Here is a 26,489-nt window from a genome sequence, read left to right as displayed (position 1 = left end):
TCGTTACTCTGCCTTTTCGCGACCCAGAACATATCGGTTCCGGGCATTCTTTCGCGTTGGCTCAGTTTTTAAGAAATGAGCAGCGTCTAAGAAGAGATGAGGCCTTAAAAGCGAGATACGATTCGGTGATCCAGGAATATCTCGACTTAAAGCACATGCGACAAGTTCTTCCTACCCATGATTGCAAAGCCTATTATATGCCACATCACGCCGTCTTAAAACCGCAGAGCGTAACTACTAAACTCCGTGTAGTATTCAATGCCTCCAGCCCTTCATCGAATGGTACCAGTTTAAATGATATCCTTCATTCTGGCCCTGTCTTACAGTCCGACTTGACCATTCAAATTCTGAAGTGGCGCTATTTCCGATACGTGTTCAACGCCGATATCGAAAAAATGTATCGGCAGATCTGGGTAGATCCGAAACACACTCCATTCCAGCGAATACTTTTCCGTAACAATAGAGGGGAAATCAGAGATTTTGAATTGAAAACAGTAACCTTTGGAGTCAATTGCGCGCCTTTCCTGGCCATCCGAGTACTGCAGCAGCTAGCAGCTGACGTAGAACTCAGCCATCCAAAAGCTAGCAGTATCATTCGAAATTTCATGTATGTGGATGATGTTCTAGCCGGAGCGGACTCCACGGAAGAAGCTCAGCTCATGGTGCAAGAGCTCCAAGACGCTCTGAATTCCGCCGGATTTCCATTGAGGAAAGGACCAAAAGGAAGTTTTAGCGGCCATTCAGAGCAACCTTCTATTAAATACTGATTTTCTCGAGATCGATGCAGAAAGCACTGCCAAAACCCTCGGTATTCGCTGGAAGGCAACCTCCGACGAATTCTTCTTCGTTCCGCCAGATTTGACTATTGAAACGTCCTTTACAAAACGCCAAGTCCTGCTCCAAATTGCCAAATTGTTCGACCCTGCAGGCTGGTTAGCGCCGTTTATCGTTCGAGCTAAAATTTTCATGAAGGAGATTTGGCTACAGGAGCTTGGGTGACGCGAAAACATTCCAAATGAGCTTTTTCAGAGATGGCTTAATTTTCTCCGAAGTTATTCGGTTTTGGAGCAGATACGCATTCCACGCTGGCTATCATTTCATCCAGATTTCAGGGTCGAGCATCATGGCTTTTGCGATGCATCGCAAAAGGCTTATGGGGCGGCAACATATGAGTTAAAAGATATTTTTAATTTTCTTTTAAAAAAAAGAACACGTCAGATTTTATTGGTGTTAATTTTGGAACTGACTGGACTAAGTTTTACAATTAATAATTAAACCTATTCTCTGCCGACGTCGCTGATGTCGTCGAAGCCGTCGCTGCCGCTGTAGCTTTGCCGCTGCCGTTGTGGCTGCGCCGTTGTCGCTGATGGTGTCCGATGTCGTTGGCGTTCCCACGACTTGGCCGATGCAGCGCACGTGGCGGATGCACTGCCGTCGTAGCTGGAGTCAATGTGCCTGTTCTTGCTGAGCTGTTGTTTGTTGTGCAATTTCTTGGTTTATGTTGGGCTGCATTGGGCTTGTTGTTGTTATTGGGACTTCGCTGACTGTCTGCTCGTGGCGGATGTACTGCATGTGGTGGAGTCGTGATCGAGATTTGGGTTCTTGTGTGATCTTATCATGTTTGGTCTTAACTCCTCCCCCTTTAGACGCAGACGTCCTCGGATGCGATGTAGAGGCGTTTCCGGGTTGGTCCAGTAGGTGTCTTTGGTTTTGTTCCTGGTGTTTCGACTTCCTTATTTAGCTGGTGGCCCCTATGAGATAGCTTTTGTTTTGCTATCCAGCCGATTGCCGCGATGAGTGCCAAAAGCAGAGTCCCTGTCACCGAGACGTTGATTGTTGCTGTCTTGGTGCTGTCGTCTCTTATCATCTCAAGCTCCCTGGTATTGTTGATATTGAATTCCTTTAGCATTTGTAGCGAAAGAACTTCTTCCACCTTGCTCTCTCGTGCTTGGAGTTGAAGAACTGGGGGTGCAGCCTCGGCGTACGTCATCATCTTTGTCTCATACACGTCATTTGCTATGACGATTGTAGAGTTCTGGGATTGGACTAGGAACGTTCCTTCCAAGGCTGTCTCCTCCCTGTCGATGAGTACGGTGCCTCTGAAGTCATTCAGGAGAATGGTGCCGGTCAGGATTTCCTCGTGGTCCGCTACGTGTTGGCTATTGATGATCTTGCAGTTAGGTGTTCGACTTCTTAGTAGCGGTGTGATACACGTGTCGTTGCTTAGGTCTACTAGGTTTATTTTATTACAAATTGACTTATCGTTATGGGTTTCACAATTTCCTTTAAGGCCGTAATTTATTTGGTTACATTGGATGATTTTAGTGTATTTTATCTCGTAAATTATTTTACCCTTTTTTATTGGTTTTAAAATTGTATGTGTACAGGTTTCGTTAGAAATTAAAGGTATGCTAATAATGTACAATAGGTTTTTGCCGTTGGTGGCTATTTTTATTTTGGAAAATTCTAACAGTTCTTCTAGGTTCATGAAAACAATCTCTTTATTGAATAGGTTTTCGATTTGTTCAGTTTCATATTCTGATAATATAATGGAATTTATGGTATCTGTTTTTGCCCAATCTATTGCATGGACTAGGTTATTAAGTTCTTCTTTAAGTATGTGTAATTTATATTGCAACAGAGAGATTTTTTCGTCTATAAAATTTTTATTTTCTGACGTGGCCTTAATTATATTGTTGGTTATTAAGCTTAACTGTTTAATTCTATCATTTAGTACTTTATTTATTATTAACTGTTTATTATTGTTCTCGAGCTGTTCGTTTATTTTATTGATTATTATTTCTTTGTCATGGTGGTCCGGTGAACCGGCCAACCATTTCCATGCCGTTCCCAAAGCATCTATTGCCCTTTTTTGTTTTTTAAAAGGTTTAAGTTTTCTTAAGTCTGATTCCGACTTCATAAGTTCGAATTTTAAGAAAGGGAGAAGTGGGTGCGTTTTATTAATTTCATTTAATCTGTTCGATATGTCACCGAGCGCGGATTCGTATTCTTCAATGTTGAACACGTGGATAATTTTAAATGTCCCGTTTTGCAGAACAGCGGTTCCCGTTTTTATGGGAATGAGTTGGGAGTGGGTGTAATCTAGTATGGTAACCCGTCCGAAACATGCGAATGAATGTTATTTCTTAATATTATTTTTGTGTACTATTCTCCCTGAATGTGTTTTTATGGTGGTGTTCCTATCCTCTTGGACTATTTCTTTTCTGTATCACGGTGTTAGTTTTGACCCTAACCTTTTATCTATTTTCACATAAACTGTTTCCCCTACCTCGTATTTCTTTATTGGGTTCTTTCTTTGGTTGTGGTATTCTAAGTCGGTATTCTGTTTTTTTTCTATTTTTTCGCTGATCTTTTTCCTAGCATCTTGAAGTTCTTGGGGGTTTGCGCTTAATTGGTTTCCGAAAAATAAGTCTATTGGTTTTTTTTGTGTTGTTGAATGAACTGAAGTATTGTACTCTTTAACTGCTTTAAAGAGTAGTTCTTTAAATTCAAGTGTGCTTTCGTCTAGCTTAAGGCATCTCATTATCTCTGTTAGAGTTGAATGAAATCTTTCGACTTGCCCATTGCTAGTCGAAGTATAGGGCGGTGTCGTGTAGACTTTTGCCTGCAGCTGCTGAATTTAGAGCCTTTTCGTTGTCTGTTACAATCTGCTTGGGCATACCGAATGCTATCATAATTTCTCTTAGTGGATGTTTTATATCTTCCGATGCTTTTGATCTTAATAGTTTTATCTGGGCATATTTTGAAAATTTATCTATGGCCGTTAGTACTAGCTGGTTTTGGGTCGTGTAGATGTCTACATGAATGATTTGTCCGGGGTACGTTGGTATGGGGGTTGGTTGAATCTCCCCATGATGCGGATGTCTGTCATATTTGGCTATTTTGCAAGTCCCGCATGCTTTTGCCGTGGCTTCTGTTTTTTTTCGAAGGCCAGGAAAGAAAAACTTGCTTAGTATCTGGATTTTATTTTCAATGGCGTTTCTATGCGCCCTCATGTGTTCGGAAGCTACGATATTATCCTGTTCGCTCTCTGAACTCACGTCCGTGACTTGTTTCTGCGTGTACCTAGTTTTGTAATTGTTAAAGTGCTGTGGGTAAATATTCTGGATTTTGCCCATTACGTGTTCGGGTGTGAAGATCCCGTTCACGATTTTTGGGTTTAGGTGTTTTTTTAGAATATCCACCAGATCTTCCTCGGAATATGATTTCTTTTTTATTATGTGCCTATGAAAAGTAGGAAAGGGAATTTCGAACGACTTCTTCTGATATGGGGACATTTTCGACTGGTATCAAATTATGCGAGGAACTTTCGTCGCAATGAACCGTCGCCGTTGTACTATTTATTTGGGGGTTTGTTGGGATTCTGGAAAATGCGTCGGCTACTACGTTAGAGGTACCCGGCTTGTATCTTAGCTCGTGGTTGTATTCCTCTAGGGAGCTTTTCCATCTTTTAAGTTTCCCATTATGGTTCTTTGAACTAAGAGCGAAAGTCAACGGTTGGTGGTAAGTGTATATTATCACCTTGGCTGTACCGTAAAGGTACATTCGTAGGCTCTGAAGTGCCCAAACTATTGCTAGCATTTCTTTCTCATTTGCTGCGTGGTTTTCTTCGGTCTTCGAGAGCGTACGGGAAATGAAAGTGATCGGTCGGGATTCTTGTTCTAAGACGGCGCCTATAGCGAAGTTTGAGGCGTCCGTTGTTAACTTGAATTCCTTACTAAAGTCTGGGTACGCCAGTATGACGTCTTGTGAGGCTTATCTTATCAAATGCGCTTATCGCGTCGTTGTTCAGATCTATCTTTGTTTTATTTGAAATATTTTTTGGGAGGCGACCGTTTTCGCCTCTCAATAAGTTAGTCAGTGGTTTTGCAAGCTTAGCATAGTCGCGAATAAAACGCCTATAGTAACTTGCCAGACCTAGGAAAGATCTAAGTTCTTTTAGTGTTGTGGGGATCGGAAATTTTTCTATTGCTTTTACTTTATCCGCGTTTGTTTTGACGCCTTTTTGTGAGATAGTGAATCCCAAGAAATTTACCTCCTCTTTGAAGAATTCACATTTGTCCATCTGCACTTTCATATTGGCTTTTTCTAATGTGGCAAATATCTTATATAAGTGCGTGGCATGTTCATTTTCGGACCGACTAAAGACGATAATATCGTCGATATACACGTAGCATATTTTTCCTACGTGTTCCCTTAGAATATCGTCTAATGCTCTCTGGAAAATAGACGGTGAGTTCTTTAAACCGAAAGGTAATCGAGTGAATGCGATTATTTCTCCAATCTCAGGGATAGGGTACCTATCCGAAATAGTTACGGAGTTAAGTTTTCGATAGTCAATGACTATCCTATACTTCTTTTCTCCGGACGTGTCGCTTTTTTTGGGGACTATCCATACGGGTGCGTTGAATGGTGACCGTGAAGGTCGTATTATGCCGTCTTGTCGCAATTGTCCCATCTGCTTTTCTACCTCGGGCCTTAAAGAATCTGGGTACGGGTAGTGTTTGCTATACACCGGTGCATCCGATAATGTCCTTATTTCACCTATTACTCTGGTAGTGTAAGTTAGTCTTTCATCTGGGTCCGCAAATAAGTTCGAATGTTTCTGGGTGAGTGAATTTATAAGATTCTTCTGACTGCTCGACATATGCTTTATGTTATTTACTGATTGAGTCACTATTTGTTTCACTCGGATATTATAGTTTCCATTTAATGTTAATATATCGTTTTTAACGTTAATAACCGCGTTTAGTTGTTTTAGTGTGTCGTTCCCTAGGATGCCGTGGAAAGTTTTGAGTGTAGGCAGTAAGAAAAATTTGATGGGTCTATCTCTGTTATTGAACAGAGTGAGAAAAGTATGGTGAGTCATTGGGGTTTGTCCTCCCACTGAATTTGCGAAAAATTTCCCTTCGTTCTTTTTTGGGTGTGGCACCAGATTTGGTTGGATGTAGTTCTGGTTCGATCCGGTGTCTATGAGAAAATTTTGTTTGGTGCCATCTTCCATGGTGCATTGGAAGTATGGCAGAGATGACCCGTTTAACCTAAAAAATGAACATCCGAAGCGTCGACGGGAGTTGATTCGCTTTCCGGTTCGTTTTCCTCAGATTGCTGGTCATACAAGCCCGTAATTCCCTCGGAATCGGCGCTAGCGAAATAGGTCTGTTCCTCGGGGTCAAGGTAGTAAAAGTCGCCCTCTACTCCCTCGGATTCCTCTTCTGGAACCCCCGTGGCAATGTGAAACTGCCTAAGGAATTTAGGTGGATGTCCGTTTAATGGGGCAGGTCGTTTCCCAGAGAAGTCGTTAACATTGGGTCTATTCATGTAATTGACGTTGCCTGAACGAATGGAGCCGTCGATGTCCATTGGTAAGGGTTTCGGTTGCGGTTTAGAGGCCGTTGGACGCGGAGGCGGATAGAATTGCCGTGCTGGCTGATAATTTTGATTTGTGGGATACTGGGGTCGTTGACCGCGTTTCTGTTGGTCAGCTGCTCCCGTTTGCCAGATCTGCGGATTTCCGGTAGTGCGTGGGTCTGTCGTATGTTGGGGAGCTGGACTATAATATAGTCTAGGGTTGAAACCTCTCCAATTTCCCGCAGAGTCTGCTGTAAGCAATCTCCTTGGTATGGACCTGTTAAAGGCAGGCTGCGCTTGCCTAGGAGGTACAGGAGGCGTGAACGCGTTCCTTTGTTCCTGATTGTTGACCAATTCACACAAGTGTAAGGCGTGACCGAGATCTCTGGGTTCTTTGATGGCCAAGAGTCTGGGCAAGTCTCCATTTAATCCCCGTATGAAAGTATCTAAGGCCTTTTCTCGATAATTTTGTTTCAGGGCATGGACACTATCAGGTTGTAATTCTTGCACGCTGATTTGATTAAGGATCAGCGATAATTGGTAGTAAACGGCCTGATAGAATTCGGCAATGGTCAGTCGTCCTTGAGTCATCGAGAACAATTGGTACTCTAGGGTCTTGAGGTCGCGTTTGTCAGCGAACTGATCCGTTAGGCATTTTGCAATCGCCTTCCAGTTCAGAGGGGTGTTATAGGATTCTAACACAGCATCGGCCTCGCCGGTGATTTTGTTCCTAATCGCCAACGTTATCAAAAAATATGCGTTGGTGTTTTCCCTACCCTCGTACAAACTCATTATTGTAGATACATTCTTCTTCCAAGAACCAAATTCTGTGCGGTTTCCTGAAAATTCTCTGATTAGTTTTGTAAGGTCTGGTAGTTTTTCGGACTCGCCTGGTAGTGGGCCGATAAAGGGGACATCTTCTAACATTTCTGATGGTCTGCCTTTATTCAAAAGTTCCCCAATAAACTCGGTTCCGCCTAGTGTTTCTTTGATGAGAGAAATAATTACCTGTTTAGTGCAGCTAATGCACTTGCCAATTCTCTATCTTTTGACATGTTAAAGGCTTAAGGATTTGTTTATTTCGGACAACAACTAATAGATGTTTTGAGTTTTCGGGTGTTTTTTCTTTTTGAATTTTTAGTTTGAGTTATATATCGATGTATTTTTTTCTAAAATTATTTAAGCTTATTGTATATTTCTTTTAAGTATTGTTGTTTAAATTCTATTTTGACTTATTTTCAATAGATTATTATTCTCATAAGATTCTTATCTTTCTTGTTTTAAAATTGTTTCTTGTTTTTAAATTTACTTTTCTTTCCCTTTTTTTAATTCTTCTTTTTAGTATAGTAGTGTTTGTTTTTAAACTTATTTTTCTAGCTTACGCGATAAATAACATTTTCGGCGACGTTCCCTCGATGACCCCTTGGGTTTGATCCTTTTTGTCCCACGTTGGGCAGCGACGTAGCGGTGTTCGGGTGTGGGTGACTCGGGACCCTTGGTGGCTTTGAGTTCCTTCGAAGGCTCCTGCGGACGGACACTACAGGAGAGTCGGCGATAGTTCTTAGACCGGTTAAACTGAACCTTAGAATCTTTCGCACTTGTTCACTGGACGCACTTGATGTTGTGGCTTCTTTTTTAAAGGCACTTTTACACTGTGCGATTTTTTGTCACTTCTACTTATTTTTTGTAGTTGCTGATTAGTCAGTGTTCACTGTGGCTATATTTTAGGCACTGCGACGCGAACTTGTAGCTGCTTTAGGTACTTTAACGTTACGCGTGATCCTTTTGACGAAGGCTCTGTTTACCGGTCCCTGTTCGGGCGCCAGTTAAAAGATATTTTTAATTTTCTTTAAAAAAAAAGAACACGTCAGATTTTATTGGTGTTAATTTTGGAACTGACTGGACTAAGTTTTACAATTAATAATTAAACCTATTCTCTGCCGACGTCGCTGATGTCGTCGAAGCCGTCGCTGCCGCTGTAGCTTTGCCGCTGCCGTTGTGGCTGCGCCGTTGTCGCTGATGGTGTCCGATGTCGTTGGCGTTCCCACGACTTGGCCGGTGCAGACATTCTGCCTATGCAGCGCACGTGGCGGATGCACTGCCGTCGTAGCTGGAGTCAATGTGCCTGTTCTTGCTGAGCTGTTGTTTGTTGTGCAATTTCTTGGTTTATGTTGGGCTGCATTGGGCTTGTTGTTGTTATTGGGACTTCGCTGACTGTCTGCTCGTGGCGGATGTACTGCATGTGGTGGAGTCGTGATCGAGATTTGGGTTCTTGTGTGTTCTTATCATATTTGGTCTTAACTTATGTCCGCGTAGAAGTGGGCAGCACCATTATGGTGCAACTCCTAACCGCGAAAACCCGGGTAGCACCAGTCAAAACGGTTTCGCTCCCAAGACTGGAGCTGTGCGGAGCGTTATTGCTTTCCGAAATGGCTGCAGCCATCATTCCACAGATGCCTACGATCAACTCCGAACTTTACTGCTGGACGGACTCCACGTTAGTGCTTGCGTGGTTAAGCAAGCCAGCGTGCCAGTGGACCACATTTGTAGCCAATAGGGTGACGAAGATCGCCCAGGCCACAAAAACAGAGAATTGGTCTCATGTTCAATCTGAGCATAATCCAGCAGACCTGGCAAGTAGAGGAGTTTCCCTCCAAAATCTAGCCGATAGCCAGTTATGGTGGCACGGACAGACTTGGTTGCAAAATCCACGCAACCAATGGCCAACTCAGGTCGCTCCGGTGACCGACCTGGAGAAGCGTGCTCTAAAAGTCCATTTCGCAAAAGCTCCTTCTGAAGAGTTGTTGGCACGTTTCTCCAAGCTTGAGAAAGCTCTACAGGTCCTTGCTTATGTTCATCGCTTCATTCAGCAGTGCAGGAAGCAGACATCTCCATCTGATGTGCATTTGCTGGCCACTGAAATCGCCGCCGCCGAGCGGTTCCTAATTTCGGACTCTCAGCGCAGAGAATTCCCTGTGGAATATCACTGCCTAAGTGAAAAGCGTCCAGTGCCATGTTCAAGTGCCATCCTAAGCATGAACCCTAGATCCGCAAGAACTGATCAGGGCGTGCGGCCGTGTGGCGGCTTCCGAAAGCCTTCAATACAATGAACGGCATCCAGTGATTCTTCCGTATAACTGCCTGCTTTCTCGCCTCCTTGCGAATTTCACTCATCGTATAACTCTCCATGGTGGTAACCAGTTAATGGTGCGCCTCATCCGGTCGAAATACTGGATTCCGAGAATTAGGAACCTGATGAAAGCATTAGTAAACTCGTGCAAAGTATGTGTGATCCACAAAAAGCGGTTGAAAAGCCAACTGGTGGGTGTCCTGCCCAAAGAAAGAGCATCGTTCTCCCGACCATTCACGTATACTGGCATGGATTACGCCGGTCCGTTCGATATAATGAACTATACGGGAAGAGCATATCTTATTATAAAAGGGTATGTGTTAGTTTTTGTTTGTTTCTCCAGCAAGGCCATCCATTTAGAGCCGACATCTGACTTAACGACCAAAAAGTTTCTTGCGCCTTTCGCTCGTTTTGTATCCAGAAGAGGGTGTCCACGTCAAGTCCAGTCAGACAATGGCAAAACCTTTGTTGGCGCTGCCACCCTGCTTTCTCGCGATTTCCTTCAAGCCGTAAAAGAGTCGGTGACGAATGCCTATAGTCATCAAGAGATGCAATGGTAATTTATTCCTCCGGGGGCACCCCATATGGGAGGCCTTTGGGAAGCAGGCGTAAAAAGTTTTAAGACGCTATTTTACAAATGCACTGCCACACGAAAATACACGTTCGAAGAGCTCTTGGCAAAAATAGAAGCGTACCTTAACTTCAGGCCGCTCTCTCCTATGTCTGAGGATCCGACAGATTTGCTGGCTCTGACGCCAGGTCATTTCCTTGTGTGGGGACCCCTTATATCCACGGTGGAACCCGAAGTAAAAGGAGAAAGGAAATCCATTCTATATCGGTTGCAGCATTTGAAGGCTCTCCATCAGCAGTTCCGTGTGCAATGGAAAGAAAAGTACTTCAAAGATCTCCATAAGAGCACTAAAAGGCAGGCCCCGACCAAAAATCTTTGCATCGATGACATGGTCGTCATCAAGGACGACAACTTACCCTCTAATGAACGTCTGTGTAGTAAATATCCGTACAGCACGTGGAGTTGTTAAACGTCCAGTAGCAAAAGTGGTGCTTTTGCCGACGGAGTCGTCCTTAATTATAGTTCACTAGCACTAATCATTCATTCTCTTTCATTTCGTTTTCGATCTCCTTTCGACATTTAACTACCCGCAGCTTGGCCCCTCGTCAACAAAACGCACGCAGTGCTCGTGCCTTGGAGGGCAGACGTACCCGAGGTATTCAATCCTACCGAGTCTGCCGCGATGCCGAGTCTGCCGCGGTTCCATCCTCTTCGGAAGTGCGCGAGGTTCCTAAAGCTCAGCGCTGAAAAGCGTCTGCGAGCAGTCCTCATTAACAAATACTGCGCCAATTGCCTCGCTCACGAGCATTCCACGGGAGACTGCCGAAGCGGTGATCGTTGCAAGAAGTGCGACCGATCCCACCACACGCTGCTCCACATGCACGAGCAGGTTAGCTTGTTGTCGCGGTCGCGAGCGCGCTCGCGTCTCCAACCGGTGCCAACCCGGCAAGCAGCTTTGGCTTCGTCCCAACGTTCCCGCCGGCAAAATCCGCCAACTCAGCGTAGGAGTTCACCGCCACGACGCCCGGAATCAACCACGCCAGGCCCATCGCTCTCGTCGCTGCTGCAACGCCACAGCGTGAACATCCTTCCGACAGCGCTGGTCAAGTTGGAGACCGGGACGAAGACCTTCGAGACCGCAGCACTCATCGATCCGTGCACCCCCAGTGTGCGGATCCGCACACCTGTCCGGGCATTGAGCGACACAGTGGTGTCCAAGTTCCGGGACATCATGCTGGCTGATGACCAGTTCCATCGGCCTGCTACCGTCTCCATGGTCTTGGAAGCAGATGTTTATCCAAAGGTCATCCAATCCGGATTCCTGCCCTTCGACGAGGGAATGCCGGTCGCCCAGAAAACTGCTTTTGGGTGGATCGTGTCCGGTGCCTGCAGCCTGCCGTAGGATGGCTATGTTGCAACCCCAGTGATTGCAAGGGGGGTGGAATGTCCAAGTTACGGGGTTTGGACTGTCGCCCGCTCTACGCTCCCTCTTACGCTCTCTCGCGCTTCAACACAGAGTCTCCAAGGAGTCTCCGCTGCGCTTGGGAGAGCTTAGCTAATTAGAATAAGCTTCAGTGTAAAAACTATTACGATCGATTAAACATACGCCCGGTCGCGCCCGCGCAATTAAGAAAAGTCAAGTGTTCGCCCTTTCGAGTGTTTTCTATTTAAGCCGATTTGGAAAATTCCGGGACAGCAACCCCCATCACACCCACTAACCGTTGTTGTTCCTACTGAACTCAATTTTTAACCTAGAACCTAATTAGATGACATGTAAAATAGGAAAATATTACTAAAAAAAACAAAATAATTAAGCTCCAAGAAATTATTTGTACCTCCTAATCTTATTTTGTTCTTTTAAATATTATTATTGCGATTATTACATTATCATTATTATATATATATATATTTTTATCATATCTTATTTATTATTGCACAAGAAATTATTCCAAAGTTATTTATTCATTGTAATAGTCGTTATATATAAATATGAGTGAAAATACAGTGGCTGAGAAGAAAATATGTTCCACAACAACCTATACAATTCGCATAGGTATTAATATAATATGAATGTAATATAGTTCAATAAGTATGATTATATTCTGGGCCTTAACTGTACCATGCTGTTTTTAAGTTGGCACTATGATGCTACCCTTGACTGCAATTGTACACGAGAGAGGCTCGATGTACACAATATTTCGATCCTCGACAGTACCATGGGCCTGGGTTTTGTTTTCGCAACGAATTAGACGATCAAAATAGAATAAATTCAATATAGATAAATGCATTATTAAAAGACTTGGAGAGCCAACAACCAAAAAAAAAACAAATGCAATGCCTTGTTTACATAATATATCTTTGCAAACAAGAGAGACCAATTTTAGGCATACAGACTCCAGAGGCATAGACGCAGTACAAGTACGCTCACTCTAACGCCCACAAACCGCCCAAAACTGCCACGCCCCCACTTTTGAAAAATATTTTGATATTCTTTCAGTTTTGTCTTAGCCTTGTAAATTTCTATCGATTTGCAAAAAAACTTTTTGCCACGCCCACTCTAACGCCTACAAACCGCCCAAAGCTGCCACGCCCACACTTTTGAAAAATGTTTTGATATTTGTGCCACGCCCTCTTTAGATCCCCCAAAATGCGCCAAAAACTGTCAGTGTTGAAGACACTCCTTCGCACTTTCACTAGCTAAGTAACGGGAATCAGATAGTCGGGGAACTCGACTATAACGTTTATAGGGTATGAGGGTGTAAAGTGGTCGCGAGGTGGATTTGTGTTGTCTGAATATTATAATATCATTAGATAGGAGACACTTGTCTGAGTGTTTGGTGCGCATGTTGCACTCCAAGCGCACCGCGGCCATCAAGGGCACCAGTATGCAGGTTAGCGGGTGTAATATGCTTTCGCTATCACTGTTTAGGGTGGTGTTTTTGTTTCTGTTATTTTTGTTTGGTTTAGATTCGTTTTATCTTTACATTTTAGTGGTTTTTTGAGAATAGCTTGTTTGCTACCATATAATCTAAGCTTGAGTTCTTCAGATAATCCTTCTTTGGTTGATGATATAGTTTTAGATGTTGTTGGGAAATCCAATGTGTCCATTTCAGTTTCTAGATCTTGGTATGTTGTTTTTGTTCTTTGTTGTTGATTGGTGTTTGATGTGTTGCTGCTGAGGTTTGTTTGTTGGTTTGTAAGTTGTGGCTGTTTGATGACTTGGATGGGCCGCTGCTATTTTGAAGAATTTGGAGTCCTGGTGTAAGTGCCGTGTGAAATATATACTGGTTGCTGTTTTATGATCTACTTTTTCTAAGATTTTTATTGATGTTATTTCTTTTTGCTTTATGAAAGCTGGGCATGACTTGTTTGTAGGGCTGTGATTGTTTTGCTTGTTGATATCATATTTACAGTTGATGCAAAATTTGTCCTTAATGCAAGGTTCATTTTCAATGGTATGTTTTTCGGCAGAGCAGTTGTTGCATAATTTGGTGGATTTGCAAGTGGATGTAGGGTGTCCAAGTCTTAAGCAATTGCGACATCTTAGTGGTAGTGGGATGTACGGTCGGATATTTACGCGTTCGCAGCCAATCATTAGTGTCTCTGGTAGGTTTAGTGATGCAAATGTTAAGATAATTAGACCGGTTTCTTTGAGGTTGTTGTTTTCCATTTTCATAATTTTTTTTATTTCAGTGACCTTTTGGGAATTTAGCTCGTTTAAGATGATTGCGTCCTTGATGTTGCGCAGTTCGTTGTAGTAGATAACTCCTTTAGTAAAGTTAAGTGTTTTGTGTTCACTTGCAGTTATAGGGAAGTCGGCAAAGGTGGTAAGTTTTAAGAGTTTTAGGGCTTGTATAGTGTTTTTCGTTTTAATTAGCAGAGCACCGCTCTTGTTTTTTTTTCATGATTCGACTTCTCCGTTACAAGTATAGTCTATTACTTTTTTAATAATAAATGGTGAAACATTTTCAAACGTTTTGTTGTCTGTTCTATTCACAGTTACAAACTTAGGTTCAATTGCTGTTGCTTTGAACAGTCTGTTTATTGCCCGACTGCACTTGTTCACTTGTTGCTGTTTTACGAATTGTTGTTTGTGTATTTTCTAAAAATAGCCTGATGAACAGTTGTGCTATTGTTAAGCACTGATAAGAGACTATTACTCGCTGCCTAGCAGTCAGACGTCTTTACTTCTCGAAGCTTGGAGTGAAACTGTTAATATATATATTATTGAGGTATTGCATTGGATGAGTGGCTTGAGTATTATTGCCTTTTTATTAACCCATTATGGTTTAAATTTTGATTACTCGTAGAGTAAATGTACTTTGTACTTTGTACGTAGAGTAAATGTACTTTGTACTTTGTACGTAGAGTAAATGTACTTTGTACTTTGTACGTAGAGTAAATGTACTTTGTACTTTGTACGTAGAGTAAATGTACTTTGTACTTTTTACGTAGAGTAAAGTACTCATAGAGTAAAAGGGTATACTAGATTCGTTGGCAGCAGCGCAATGCTTCTATGTCTCTGGAGTCTGTATGCTTTGTGGATTCATGTTGCCCCGCCCACTCTAACGCCCACAAACCGCCCAAAACTGCCACGCCCACACTTTTGGGAAATGTTTTGATATTTTTCCATTTTTGTATTGGTCTTGTAAATTCCTATCGATTTGCCAAAAAACTTGTTGCCACGCCCACTCTAACGCCCACAAACCGCCCAAAGCTGCCACGTCCAAACTTTGAAAATTTTTTGATATTTTTTCATTTTTGTATTGGTCTTGTAAATTTCTATCGATTTGCCAAAAAACTTTTTGCCACGCTCACAAACCGCCAAAAACTGTCAGTGTTGAAGACTCTCCTTCGCACTTCCACTCGCTGAGTAACGGGTATCAGATAGTCGGGAAACTCGACTATAGCGTTCTGTCTTGTTTTTAATCTTTGTACTCGTTGTTCTCGTCGTGACACACTCCTTCTGCTAGTATACACACTCCTTCTGCTCGTCGTTTACACACACATACGCGTCGTAATAAATGTATGAATGCAGATAAGCTTGGTATTTGTAGCGTCATTTACACACGTCGTTTTCAAGTTTTCCTCGTTCAAGTTCTTAATTTCCACCGCTTTTGTCGTATTAAATGTTCTTTCTTTTTAATTCTTCGTCGTTTTACTTTTGCACTTTTCAGATAGGTTTGTCGGGATTGGTTTTGGATTTTAATGATAAGACCCACTGTTTTATCATTTTATTTTAATTTTTAATAGTTATACCCGTTACTCGAAGAGTAAAAGCCAAGACATTAGAATAACAAGATGCGTAACGGCCATACATTGGTTTTGCACTATGCAGCCACTTTTTTGGTGACGACCAAAATTGTTCTCTTTTCGCTCGCCTAAAATCGAGAGCGTTAAAATCTAAAAATAGAATTGTCTTTCTTGTATGAGTAAAAACAATAAAGGAGATCGTGTGCATGTGTGCGTGCTTATGCTAGAAGACGATTTTAGGGCAGAAATCAATTTTGATCTAAGAAACAAATTTGATTAATGTTTTGGTCAATTTCGTAATTCGTAACTCTTATGGTTTGAAAGAAGTTTTTTATACACGTTACTCGTAGAGCATTTTTTACCACCCATAATGGCTCGCTTTTTTAAAAATATCAAAATAAAATATAAAAAAATAATTTAAGTGAATCTTATTTGCATTTTAAATACTGAAAATTGGTATACTAGTAATTTGACTAAATAACTATAGTAAATAATTAAAACGTATACAAAGTAAATTATTAAAACTACTGTAATTTAAAACAAAGAACAACAAACGAAAAGAAATTACATTTAAAATATTTCATAAAAAAAATTTATAAACTAAAATATTATTTATAAAATAAATAAAAATATGGAACTCTTTATTGCAAAATTGATTTCATTGATGCACGAAGTGCGGACATAAGCACCGAAGAATCATTGACGTCTTATATTTTTCACACGTCGCACGCTGAATACTCTAATGAAAACTATTCTAATATAAAATCATATTTGAAAATTATTATGCATTATTAGGTACATAGATTGTGCTATTATTATTTCTATGTTGAATTTAAATAATTGTTATGTTAAGGCAATGCAAAACTAGTTTTTAAGTGGTGGCAATTTATAAAAAATAATATAGATTTAAAGTCTAAGAACTTCTAAAATGAAGGGCATATTTTGTCATTTTTACAATGCATGTGCATACTTGTGCACCAATACAGTGGTCAGCTGTCGCTGTATGCGTACAAGAGAGCTGCTGGCTCTAGAGCTCTCCGCTCTCTGGCTTTTGAACAAAATTTCGAGAGAGCCTGGAGCCACTTGAAAAGCCACCACGAAAAAATCGTGTGCAAAAAATTCGTATGGCGTTACGCATCTTGTTATTCTAATGTCTTTGGTAAAAGGCTATACCGGATTCGTTGAAAAGTGTGTAACATATTTTCATATACATAAACATCAGAAAATAGTAATCGCAAAAAATTCAATTATTCTCAAACTAAATAATTGCGAAGCTGGAACGGTGGAATTAAAACCTTGGCTGTTTTGCCACCGGCAAGCAGTGTGTACGTAGAGACAGAAGATAGAGGGAGAACAAGCAACAACACCGCGGTCTCTGGAGCGGTTAACTGGACAAAAAACAATCGCTTTCGCGCCCTTATGGATTTGTAATAATGTTGTTGTTTTTGTCTCGCTTTTAGTTTGTATTTATATTAATTATTTAATTTATTTAATAATTTATTTTTTTTTAAATTTATTTTTTTTAAATTTATTAAATATATTAATTCGTAAATTAATAGTTTATTAATATTATTTTTTTTAACTTATTAAATATATTTATTCGTAATCCAATAATTTATTAGCGGAGGTTAGTTCCTGAAAAAAATGGCAGAATGACGGAATATGGGCATGCATGCATATGTATGGGCACAGTAAAGCATCGAGAAGTGGACTGTATTTAATGTCTAAAAGGACATACAAATTATGTGGCGTAAAAATGGCACACACCAAGATGAGAAAAAAAATATCGCAAACACGGCGGACTGTCCGGCGAACAAGGAAATTCTCGAAGACAGTGCACACAAGTTGGCCGATATTAATTATGCCTTTTTTTCTCACCACACAATTTCACTTTTTTCTTTAAAAATTCGCGGAGTTAGAATTGCGTCGACATATAATTGTGTACATATGTATGTACATAGGGGACGTATGGGATTAATATATATGTAACTATGTTGAATGTATGATCATATGAACATATGTGGATATGTATGATGTATAAACATATGACCAAATGTATGTTACATACATACATATATGACCGTTTGCTCGATGATGTACGGAGAAAGAATGGAACAAAGCGAAGACGGATTGAAAAGAAAAAAGTCGATCGATGAGGAAAACTAATTTTCTCACCTGCCGTTCTGTCGGAAAATTCACGGATGTGGAATGGACACGGAAAATAGTCTTACAGCAGTGCGACCGAAATTGAATGTTCGGCGCTCTGCTGAAGACCGGCAGTGCGAAATTTAAGAAGGCTCGTACTTGTCTTTGCGGAACAAATAGCCGGGAACGGCTGTCAGAAGAATATCCGGCTGGAAGGACCAATGTATGTAGGGGTGCGTTGTCCTCCAAAGATACGTTGAGCTTGCTTGCGAAAAGGAACCACCAAAGAAGAAGCACAAGAAGCGGGGCGTCGTGGGCATAAGTGTGATTTATTCGGGTGCATACATGAGACTGATTGTAGCTTAAAACAGGAGAGAACGCTATAGTCGAGTTACCTGACTATCTGATACCCGTTACTGAGCTAGTGCACTGCGAAGGAGAGTCTTCAGCACTGACAGTTTATGGCGGTTTGTGACCGATAAGAATTTTATTATTCATTTGGAGCATGCCGAATAGAATTTAAAAGAAAAGGGAATCTCTAACAAATTATTATAGTGGATCTTAAGGCGCACCCCATGTTCTGGAGTGGCCGCTGCCCCACCCTTCCATGCTCGCCAGAAGCAAAACCATATTTATTGGCGATCCCATTGGTCCATTAAGAATTCATGTCACTGCATCAAATCCGCTGTTCATAATCCCAGATCAATATTCGTACTTCAATATAAATTGATTCATTAAATCTAATTATACAACAACCGTTGTTGTTCCTACTTAACTCAATTTTTAACCTAGATCCTAATTAGATGACATGTAAAATAGGAAAATATTATTAAAAAAAAACAAAAAAATTAAACTCCAAGAAATTATTTGTACCTCCTAATCTTATTTTGTTCTTTTAAATATTATTATTGCGATTATTATATTATCATTATTATATATATATGTCGGGAAATTAACTGTTTCGGGGTCCTCTGTTGCCGCGTTCCGCCCGCGAGTCGTACACTTCCTCGGTTGCGACATATTCACGCGTCTGCTTTCTCAGAGTTTTCAAACATAAGTGCCTCGTGTACATTTCAACATCGCTCCATCTCGCTTGATACATGCTGGTCCGAACTCACCACAGGACAAGCATTTGTCTCACTCTAACGCATCGTCGAACCGAGGCTATGTAGAACAGAGCAAAATCCGTTAAACTCGCATAACGGAACTCAGCGAACCGCGATCAAAAAGAAACGAAGACAAGAACAGCTCGATACGAATTTTATTTATTAGAGGTGACATGTTTATTAGAGATGGAACATAGAAAATAAAAATAAGACTAATAATGATGCGACACGGCCTTCCTGACCAGCACACGTCCTCGTGTGTAATATAAGTTTCAAAATTAAACAAGCTTAATCTAGAAAGATAACATTAAACGTAATTCAGAGTATTAGTAAAGGTTCTCTTTTTTTTTTTTTTTTTTTTTTTTTTAATTTTATTTTTCATGTTATCGACCAACTCGAGTGACAGAAGTACCAAGAAGATCGTTTGTCATTATTAGCAACACACTAGGACAATTCAACCTGCCACGCCGCCAGTCACCAGACATCAAATAAGTCAACACAGTAACACGTGTACCTACTAGCACTGGCAACTTGGCGACGTTGCATGTGTCCCCAATCTCGCATTGAAATCCATCAATGCCTCTCATTCACTTGAGTCTTCAAACAACTCAGTAACTTTCCGCTCACATTGGCATCCACCAACGGATTTCTAACGTCTCTTTCAACGTTTTCATCCACATTGGCATCCACCAACGGATTTCTAACGTCTCTTTCAACGTTTTCATCCACATTGGAATCCACCAAGGGATTTCTAACGTCTCTTTCAACGTTTTCATGATCGTCACATAGATCTAACTCTTTGGGGATCTCCTCTGTTGGCATACTGCGCAAAGCTTCATGTGGGTACTTATAAGTCCGCTTATTAGTTAAAGATTTTAAAATATAACGATCTCCCTCAAGTACCTCTGTCACAAGGAAAGGTCCTTTATACTTTTGGTCTAATTTTGTTTGGTGCCTTTCTTCGTTCTTAAGTAAAACATAATCGCCAACACTAAAGTTATCAAATTTGGCTTTGTGCTTATCGAATCTAGTTTTTTCATACAAGGCGTTCTTTTTAATATTTTCTCTCGCGATATTTCTTATAATATTTACATCGACTTTATTAACTTGTTCACATATTGGTAACATATTAAATGGTCTACATTCTTTTCCGATTAGTAATTCAAGAGGACTGGCTTTCGTTATGCGATTTGTAGTACAATTTATAGCTAGTTGTATCTCTCCTAAGGCATCTTGCCAAGAACGATGGCTGCTCTCTACCGCCGTAAGCATGCGTTTAAGCACACTCATAACGCGTTCTACCTGTCCATTGGCACGACTAGCCCCTGTTGCAATTAAGTGTAGTTGAATTTTTTTCATGGAACAAAATTCACTGAAACAAGAGCCTGTAAAGCATTTACCCTGATCTGCAATGATTCGTGTTGGTACACCGAATACGGAAATTGAAGCCTTCAAGGCGTCTATACAACTTTCACTATTAATGGTTACCGTGTGATGCAAAGAAACAAACTTTGTAAACGCGTCAATCAGAACGATAATATATTCCTTTTGATCCCTCTTGCCGCTTAATTTTCCCGTAATATCTATATGGATCGTGTGCCATGGAATTTCTACTTTTGGTATGGGGTGGAGTTCGATTGGCAATTTTCCTGACGGAGGCTTAGTTAACTTACACGTAATGCAATTATCAACGAACTTACGAACATATTTGGCCATGTTCTCAAACCAGTAAAATTCGTACATTTTGTCTAAAGTCTTTTCCCACCCAAGATGTACAACTGCTTCATGGACATGGTTCACTACTGACCATCTGAATGATCTGGGGACAACTGGCAGGCAACGAGTTTTACCGTTCCTTTGAATTTTGCGAAAAAGCATTTTCGAGCGTATTTCATAACTTTTTGCCAAGCTCTCACCCAATTCATTGTTCTGTATTTTAACAACAATCGTGGAAATCTCTGAATCCTTTTGTTGTTCTGCAAGTAACCAGTTGTCCGTTATTTTGGCCAATAGAACATGTTTTTCTTCCTCACCAGTAATAACCCGAGCAGTTGGCAGTGGATTGCGTGACAAGAAATCAACATGTGCCATTTTGGCACCAGGTCTATATTCTATGTCAAAGTCGAAGGACTGCATATATGCCCACCAACGGTGTACTCTCGGCGTTAGTTCAGTCTTGTTGCGAGTAGCTTTTAGGGAATTACAGTCTGTAAAAACAACAAATCGTCGCCCATGTAAATAGTGACGAAAGTGTCTCATGGAGTTATACACAGCTAAAGTTTCAAGCTCGTACGAATGATATCGAGATTCCGTCAAGGATGTTTGTTTGCTGTAATACTCAACTACACGACGTTTATTATCTATTTTGTGGAGTAGAATTGCTCCGTAGCCATCCATACTGGCATCTGTATGCAGTTCAATGGGGTGCCGAGGATCGAAGATAACAAGGACGGGCTCATTTGTAAGCAATTTAGTGACTTTTTGACGAATTTGTTCGTGTTCAAGTTTCCATTCAAATATTTTGTTTTTGCAGGTCAGTCTATATAAGGGTTTCATGATTTCTGAAAACTTTGGCACAAACTGCCTAAAATAAGAGGCTAGGCCAATAAATTGTCTTACTTGGGTAACAGACTGCGGAGGCGGTAAAGCGACTAATGCTTTTATCTTAGATGGATTTGGTCTTATTTCGCCCTCTTTTACCACAAACCCCAGATATTCAACGCAAGATTTCAGGAATGAACATTTTCCGATATTAAAAGAAAACCCAGCCTGCGATAATATTTTCAAAACTGTCCTTAACCTTACAAAAGCTTCTTCTTTTGTTTCTGCGATAATCATTATATCGTCCATATAAACGATAACGTAAGAATGGGCAAGCTCACCCAAAGCTTTCATAACTGCACGCTGGAACACGGATGGGGCATTCTTTAACCCGAAGGGCATAGTTAGAAATTCGAATTGGCCGTCAGGTGTCACAAAAGCCGTGCGTTCAATTGAATTTGCGTGAATAGGTATCTGATGAAACCCGCTGGCCATATCCAAGCAACTAAAGAAACTTGCTCCACGCAACCTAGATATTTGGTCACTAATTAGTGGTAAGGGATATTTTTCTGCAACTGTGTTTGTATTTAGTTCGCGGTAATCCACGCAAAGACGATCAGAACCATTTTTCTTTTTAACGAGTAAAACTGGACTGGCGAACGGTGAGCTGCTAGGACGGATGATGTTAGCTAACAGCAGCTCATTAACCTTGTTTCGGACAATTTGTTTTTCCTCTATACTAAGTCGGTACGGTCGTCTGTGTACAGTTTTTATTGGATCAATTAAGCGTACTTCTAATTCGCCAGTTGTAACACGATTTTTGGGAAAACCGTCTATAAATGAGTCACAGAATTCATTCAAAAGATTTACCAAGATTTTCCTATCCTCGCCACACAATTCGGTATTAACATTTTCAAGATTAAAACTACTACTCAAAGCAGATAGGGTTTGCACAGACCTTGTTTTACATAACTCTATTTTATCTATTGTTATAGTAGCACTAAATCCCTGACTTAAAATTTCGCGTCCAATTATAATATTATAATTAATGCAATCATTAAGAATTACGTGAAAAAGCACTTCGAGACAGTAACCACTTATTGTTACGTTTGACAAAATTTGTAATGTACTAGTAACAGTATTATTTCCGATACCCTTTAAAACTACAATGTTGTTAATTCGTGTGCCCGAGAGTTGGGTGGACACAGATTCTCTTACAAGTGAGCATTCGGCTCCAGAGTCGAAATAAAATGGATACGACTCACCCGATGATATCAATGTCCCAATTGGCTCGACTACGTGACACACGTTGACACGCTTCTCGTCGGCTTTAGTTTGGTTTGACAACGATTGTCTTGCAGGGCAAGCTGACGCTATATGCCCCTGGTTTCCACATCTATAGCAAGTAATTGACCCAGGTTTAGAGTCAGATAAGCGCCCAATACTCGAACTAGATCCTTGTTGATTCTTTAAGTTGTTTTTCACGGAGCGGCAGTCAGCTATCTTGTGGCCAATTTTTCCACAAAAGTGGCACTTAACATTTGGGTGTAGGCGAGCTCTTTTGCTGGTAGAATTTTCTGGAACGGGATGGTCCTTCCTCTTGCCATACGAAAACGCTCTTAGCTCGTTCTGCAACTCGTTGCGTGTTTTGACAGTAGTTGTGAACACAGTGCGTTGCAGCCTACCATCTATATTTGCAGCATGTGCCAGGGCAACAGACACTGCAATTTCTTCTGCGGTCATAGACTTCCATTTTGCCATAAGTGTTGTTATTAATCGGCTACCATACAGCGCAAGACATTCGCCGTCGTTTGGCCGCCCGTTTAATACATTAAAGACTGTTGCTGCTGGCGTCTCATTGCCTTCATACTGCTGAAGGAACATTTCTTGGAATTGGCTCCAAGTCATTCCGGCGAAACAAATTTGTGACAGCCAATTAGAAGCACTGCCCTCCAATGATTTGGTTAAGGCCATGAGCAAAGCACTGCCATCCAGAGGATTTTCTCCTACAATAAGGTCCACTGTAGAGCACCAAGTGGCTGCACTTGAACCGGCGGACTCAGGGTTGAACTTGGGTAGTACAACTACTTGTGTAGTCTGCGAGCCCCTCACGGCATTCACAATTTCCAATAGATTACGATGCTGCATTTCCAAAATTGTGGACAGGCGATCATCAGTGATGGCTTGGGGCTGAGGCGATCCCACTTCTGATGTCGGGAAATTAACTGTTTCGGGGTCCTCTGTTGCCGCGTTCCGCCCGCGAGTCGTACACTTCCTCGGTTGCGACATATTCACGCGTCTGCTTTCTCAGAGTTTTCAAACATAAGTGCCTCGTGTACATTTCAACATCGCTCCATCTCGCTTGATACATGCTGGTCCGAACTCACCACAGGACAAGCATTTGTCTCACTCTAACGCATCGTCGAACCGAGGCTATGTAGAACAGAGCAAAATCCGTTAAACTCGCATAACGGAACTCAGCGAACCGCGATCAAAAAGAAACGAAGACAAGAACAGCTCGATACGAATTTTATTTATTAGAGGTGACATGTTTATTAGAGATGGAACATAGAAAATAAAAATAAGACTAATAATGATGCGACATATATATATTTTTATCATATCTTATTTATTAATGCACAAGAAATTATTCCAAAGTTATTTATTCATTGTAATAGTCGTTATATATAAATATGAGTGAAAATACAGTGGCTGAAAAGAAATTATGTTCAACAACACCCTATACAATTCGCATAGGTATTAATATAATATGAATGTAATATAGTTCAATAATAAAAAAAATTAAATTATTTTCCAATTTACTACTGTAGCTATTATACAAATTATTTTCTATTAGTATTATTCATTAACTTTTAATTGTAACTATGATTATATTCTGGGCCTTCACTGTACCATGCCGTTTTTAAGTTGGCACTATGATGCTACCCTCGACTGCAATTTGACACGAGAGAGGCTCGATGTAAACAATATTTCGATCCTCGACTGTACCATGGAATAACATGTTGTTGTAGGTCAGGCCTGGGTTTTGTTTTCGCAACGAATTAGACGATCAAAATATAATAAATTCAATATAGATAACTGCATTATTAAAAGACTTGGAGAGCCAACAACCAAATAAAAACAAATGCAATGCCTTGCTTACATAATATATCTCTGCAAGCAAGAGAGACCAATTTTAAGATATCACATACATGTTTTTTAGATCTCCCACGGCGAAAGTACTTTCTCTGACGAAATTCTTATTCTTCCATGCCACACCCACACTTTTGAAAAATGTTTTGATATTTTTTCATTTTTGTATTAGTCTTGTAAATTTCTATCGATTTGCCAAAAACTTTTTACCACGCCCACAAACCGCTTAAAACTGTTAATGCTGAAGACTCTCCTTCGCACTTCCACTAGCTGAGTAACGGGTATCAGATAGTCGGGGAATTCGTTCTCTCTTGTTTTCAATTAGATTCTGAAGTGAACAGATAGTTACCTTTGATCTGGCACCGAAATAAATGACCCAAACTTAGTGATTTGGATCACTAAGCTGGGCTTGTGCACTGTTGACGAAGGTATTTAGCTAAAGCGAATTTCACTTTAGAAAAGCTAACTTACCGATTTAGTGCAGAATACAGGAACAAAAAAAAAGTTAGCAAGAAAACGTGGGTGTGGTTTGGGTGGTCATACGGCGCATCATCAGACTTGTACGTCTGATCAACTCCACTGATAAAACGGAAAGAGAACGGCCGAAATGGCGTTCACTAGTGTTTATTCCATTGTAGGCTTGCATTGGTAGATATAGGTTAGTGGGTAGGTGGCACTACTTAAGTCAAGTTCTTAACCCCGATAATAAGTGAGCAAAATTTAGCAATGCTGTTATTTAATTATATTTTCTTTTTTATTTCATTTGAAATACGGTGAAAAATGCATATACGGAGTAAAGTTAAGAGCCAGTAGTCTGCGTCACTACAAAACGCGGAACACATTTTGATTTTGCGTTGCTCTTAGCAATTGCGTTTTCAAGATTAGCAAAAGGGTCCCAATGAAAGTAATTGTAACTGTGTACTATTTTCTTGCTAAGCAACTGCTCCCAACATTTAAGATCGCAAAGTAAATTATGGAAGTTAAACTTGCACCGTATGCCAAGGCAAAAACGAAACGATACAACAGTAAAATTACTTTTGAATGTCAGCACGGACCTACGGAATGCCAAGCTAACATTTACCACGCATGTGCTGCTGAGATAATTAAAGATCCACTATTGCGACTGGAAGTTGCAACCTGCATGATTATGGACAATCGTTTACCCCAAGAAGATTTAAAATTGTAAAATATTGTTCCCAAAAAATCAGTATATATGTATATATATTTAACAATATAGTTTAGTGACTAAATACAGATTTACCATTGCTCTGATTAAAATGATATATTATAGTTATACACATATGTATATATATATATTGGGTTTGAACAACTACAACTGCGACAACTACGACGATCGACTCGCCTGATAAATGCGCTAAGATGCGGGCAAAAAGGTGGCGAGTTTTATCAAAGACGCGGGAAATTCAAAGGACACAGGAGACGAGAGCAGGCGCCAAGATTTCAGCATCTTGCGCTTTGCGGGAGTACATACTTAGACCTTTCATATATGTATACTCTCTCAAATGCCTGTGACGCGTCTTAGATTACAGGATATAAGAAATTGCTTTAGACAGAATTTGAACAGGCGAGTGGAAAGAAATTTTCGCGGTTTTTTAACCGTGAAGTTTACTCAATAATATTAGTTATAGTTTGTCTACATGGGCAATCTTAAAGTATAGCATTTGTTGGGTCTCGCAGCCGCCAGCGGATCTTAAATTTGTTTATTTTAAGCATGATAACTGTGTGATTACAATTACGTAAATATGCAGATATGCTGCGGGAATATCTAAGGTAGCCGCTCTATCTCCCTGTCTTTTGACTTAGCGTTCAGCTTTTCGCATGTGCGCATCGATGCCAATTATCGCACTAACAAAATAAAATAAAATATATTCATTCGAAAAGCGCTACAACATTAATCGTTATCTTAATCATGCTTATTAGCTCAAGATTTGATCAGGCGTTATTGTGCATAATTTATTATTTATACATAGTGCAAGTTAATTATTAAAACGCTGTTGCTGCGGATTGTGTTGGCTGAGCAACAAACATTAGTCCTAGTCTTAGAAAAGGCTAAGTACAGTAAATATTAAACGTAAGCGCGTACATAGCCAAGTAACAAATAGTTGCATTTACATTTTATTGATTTTATTGCGCTCGTCTTCCCGCGAAGTCCGAATTTCATGACGCTGTTTTCCCAGTTCGTTGTTGTTTTTTATGC

General features: G+C 40.6%; 1 protein-coding gene across 4 annotated transcripts in view; it reads left to right on the top strand.

Annotated features, from left to right (window-relative positions):
* The window catches only part of LOC120457838 (retrovirus-related Gag polyprotein from transposon gypsy), a 442,838-nt gene that overhangs the window by 378,880 nt on the left and 37,469 nt on the right, over window positions 1-26,489 (top strand). The window lies entirely within an intron of this gene.

Source organism: Drosophila santomea, unplaced genomic scaffold (genome assembly GCF_016746245.2).
Source record: "Drosophila santomea strain STO CAGO 1482 unplaced genomic scaffold, Prin_Dsan_1.1 Segkk83_quiver_pilon_scaf, whole genome shotgun sequence".
In the NCBI taxonomy this organism is placed as follows: Eukaryota; Metazoa; Arthropoda; class Insecta; order Diptera; family Drosophilidae; genus Drosophila; species Drosophila santomea.
Note: the sequence above shows the minus strand (reverse complement) of the source record. Positions and strands in the feature narration are given on the sequence as shown.